The sequence below is a fragment of the Gracilinanus agilis genome, chromosome 2 (assembly GCF_016433145.1).
Source record: "Gracilinanus agilis isolate LMUSP501 chromosome 2, AgileGrace, whole genome shotgun sequence".
NCBI lineage: Eukaryota > Metazoa > Chordata > Mammalia > Didelphimorphia > Didelphidae > Gracilinanus > Gracilinanus agilis.
The window spans coordinates 708,739,150-708,743,065 of NC_058131.1; the positions used below are offsets into that span (position 1 = coordinate 708,739,150).

Sequence of the window (3,916 nt, forward strand, 5' to 3'; positions counted from 1 at the left end):
TGAGCCTTAAATATTTAGATATATGACATAAACTTCCTGTGGATGTTTAGGGGACTTTGAAACTACATTTCCCATTATTCCTCTTAGAAAGGAAGTGTGATTATGTAGAGAAAAGTATAAGACTCCTGAGGTGATTGGGAGGCGCTCTTTCCTACGAAGTAGCCAGGTGGGCAGAAGGTAATGGCGGGCGATTTGAATTAGATCTTAGCAGGCACGTGGTCTTTCTTAAATTTACCAACATGGCTTTAAATAAAATATTAATATTTTTATCTATATCCATCTATAGCAATTTTATTTGTAACAGTTTTGGCAATCCCTTAGTGGTTGCCAAAACTGTTATGAATAAAATTGATATAGATGGATGTAGATAAAAGTATTAATATAACATCTCCCTCTGGAACTAGTGCTTCCCACCCCCTGAACATCGTCTGACGTCCCTTTTAGTTCAAGCCATCAACTGTTTTTCCCCAGTGTTGGCCACTAAACTTGGACTGTCCCTTTTAATATAGTAATCGAGTCATTTTTCTAATCAGTTATGCCTGAGAATTATGGTAGCACAAGATTGAATCCTTCAAATCATACCCTGATTCCCTTGGTCTTTATTTGTTATTCTCTTTGCACTGATAGGTTTCTTTAGGCAGCTAGGTGGTAAAATAGATGGAGAGGTGGCCACGGAGTCAGCAATACTTCAGTCCAAGTCCTGCCTCAGATATTCATGTATGTCATTCCAGGGAAGAAACTTAACCTCTCTAAGCCTCAATTTCCTCATCTATAAAATGGGAATAGTAATAATACTACTTGCTTCAAAGGGTCATGATAAGAATGAAAGCTGTTCTGGAAAGCAGTTGGGAACTGTGCCCAGAAAGTTGTCAAATTATGCAGAGCCTGTGACTCAGCTAACCAATATATGCCCAAGAAATCAAAGAGGAAAAGGATCGACATGTACAAAAACAATTGTAATAAAAAATTGAAAACTGAGTGGATATCCTGCTATTGGGAAATTGTTATAAAAATTGTGGTATATGAATGTTATGGAATATTTTTGTGCCATAAATAAAGGCAACTTAGACAACTTCAGAGAAAACTGGGAAAATCTTTATCAACTGATTCAAAATGAAGTGAGAAGAAGTAGTAGGACGATTTATACATTATAACAATCTAACTTTATAATACTAATTGTAATACTATACTGCATGTACACATATGCAGTATAGTATTACAATTATACATATTTACATAATAGATGTAATTTATATATTTATACATTTGTATATATTTACATAAATATATATATATATATTTCATTGTATATATAATTCACTGTAACATTATAAGAACCACTTGGAATGACTTAGAACTCTGATCAAGGGGCAGCTAAGTGACTCAGTGGATTGAGAGTCAGACCTCGAGACAGAAGGTCCTGGGTTCAAATTTGGCCTCAGAAACTTCCTAGCTGTGTGTCCCTGGGTAAATCACTTAGCCCTTACCACTTTTCTGTCTCAGAACCAATACTTAGTATCAATTCTAAGACAGAAAGTAAGGATAAAAAATTTCTGATCAACACAATGACAAACCATAAGTCCAAAGGACAAAGAGGAAACAGATCACTCATGACAGAATTTCATGACAGAAAGAAAATGAACTTCAAGGGTAGAAAGAAGATCTACATTTTTGTACAGGTCTAATGTGCATATTTGTTTTGCTGAATTATATAGATGTATTTTTGAGGGATTTTATTTTTGGATTTTTAAAGATTTGTTCATTGTCAGAGGAGAGTAGTGAGTAGGGCAGATTAACTTCTAAAAATCCTTATCACTTGAAAAAGAAGAACCACACCAATTCCAGATTAAAAAAAAAAGTGAGAATCAAATGAGAAAGAAGAGGAGAATGGTTCAAGGCACTAACAAATATAAACTATTCTTGTTATTTCATCCTTTTTGTCTTTTTCTTTTGGTGGTTTTCAGATATAAATGGTCCTAGGGAAGTTGCTATTGTGCTGTTATTCTTATATAGTTAATGTTTTGTAGACTTTTGTAGTTGAATAAAAGTATGTATTGGACTTATTATTATAGTATTATTACTAATTAAAACAAGTACAAAACATGTAAACTATAAATCTATCAGAAAATATTTGTGTTCTAGATGAAAGCATAATGAGAGGCTGTGTGGTTTAGGTATTGAGAGTGAGGGATGTCTTTAAATCTTACCCCCATTACCCATGTAATCTTGGGGTAGTCTTCTTTACCTCCCTCCTTCTCAGTTTCCTCCTCTGTTAATGAGGAGGCTGGATTCGATGACCTCTGAGGATCCTTCCAGCTCCAGGTTGAGGCTCCTTTGTTTACCTTTTTTCTTTAATCTTTGTTCTATCCCCATTCTTGATTATTTCCTCAACGGGAAGAAAATTTCTCAAGCCAGTGAAAAATCCTTCAAAAGTTCACACTCTTATTCAGCTACGTTGGTGAGGACGTCTAAAGGAAAGGAAACCGTGGGGCCGGCATCTCTGGCCAGCAGGAGAATCATTTTTCTCACATTGTGATAAATAATTGATTCTATTTTAAAGAATCCTTCAGCTGGAGCAAAGAAAGCAAACACCTTTCTAGCCTTTAAATGGAAGCCCTGGGGCCATTCTTCTCAATGCATCTCTTTCTCCCCTGCCATCCACTTCAACATTTATTTATTTATTTTTTAAGGTTTTACTTCTTTATTGAGAAACCCTTTTCCCGACTGTAAACTGGATATTTCAAGTAAAACCAATTCCCGATCAAACCAAAAACAAAATACTGTCAGAAAAGCTTTTTTTAGAAGAGAAAAATTAACTTAAATGAAAAGGTAACGGGGTCCAGGCTACACACGTGAAACCTGTGAAATCGGACCACTGAAAACATTTTTAGGTTTTTGAAGAATTGACCTTTCAGACTGGTTTGTTCCCAAAGAATAACATACAGAATGGCAGCCGTTTCTCCTGCCATCTACTGTCCCGTCTGTAGTAGAGTGAAGACGTCTCCACATGCTCAGTGAACATCTATGAAGGGGCTGTGAAGCTTCAGAGGTTCCAGTTTTTCTGGTCTAAGAGGTAGCAGCAGCGACCACGGCCACCTTCTGAGCAGCTTCCCTCTTGGCACGAGGACCTTGTAATACTGCTGCGGCTTCCTCCACCTTCGAAGGGAGGATTCTGGAGGCTCCAGCGTGGGCAGAAGTTCTACACGGTCCGTCTCTAGCAGCATACCTGGGATCTTCCCCGCTAAATGAGTGGGCACGGCTTGGATCAATGGGCACAAACGCTCTCCTAGCATGTGCCTCTGCTCCTGGGGAGGGGCAGCAGCCAGCATGGAAGCTGTCAAGGGCTCCTGGCCTCGCACGGGGCCCGCTGGTTGCGGTGTCCGCCAAGGCTGGATGGCGGGATGGGGACTTCGGACATCTGCAGCAGATCTGTAAGGAGGAACGGCTCGACGTGCGGGATGGCTACAAAGGGTCTTGGAGATCCATTTTGCACAGCACGGGGCACCCCTGGTCTCTGACGTGTAGCAGGGAGCCCTCGAGAAGCCTGGCTATTACTGGCCGGAGTCAGGGTCCAAGAGCAGGGCGTGGCCCACATTGACCAATGGTGGGGAGGGAAAGCACAAGGAGGGAGGGAGGGCGGCCGGCACAGGGTTCAAGGACACGTGGGGGCCGGGGACAGGAGCGAGAACACGGCAGGGGGAGGAGGAACACGGAGGCCGAGGCGGGCCACGTGGGGGACCAGCCCGAGAGGGGAGAACAGGGGGGAGGGGGCAGACACGTGGGAGACAGGACGGACACGCGGTACCAAGCACGGAGACGAAAGATAGACACGCGAGGGCCAGACACGCAGGCAGGTAGGTGGAGCGGGGCAAAGGTCTCCTGTCAAGCCAAGACCCCCCTCCCCCCCCCCCCCCAA

The 3,916-nt window shown here is 41.8% G+C and overlaps 1 pseudogene; it reads right to left on the reverse strand.

Moving 5' to 3' along the window:
- Positions 1-3,066: 3,066 nt before the first annotated feature.
- LOC123234423 lies at positions 3,067-3,595 on the reverse strand (annotated as a pseudogene).
- Between the last annotated feature and the right edge of the window lie 321 nt (positions 3,596-3,916).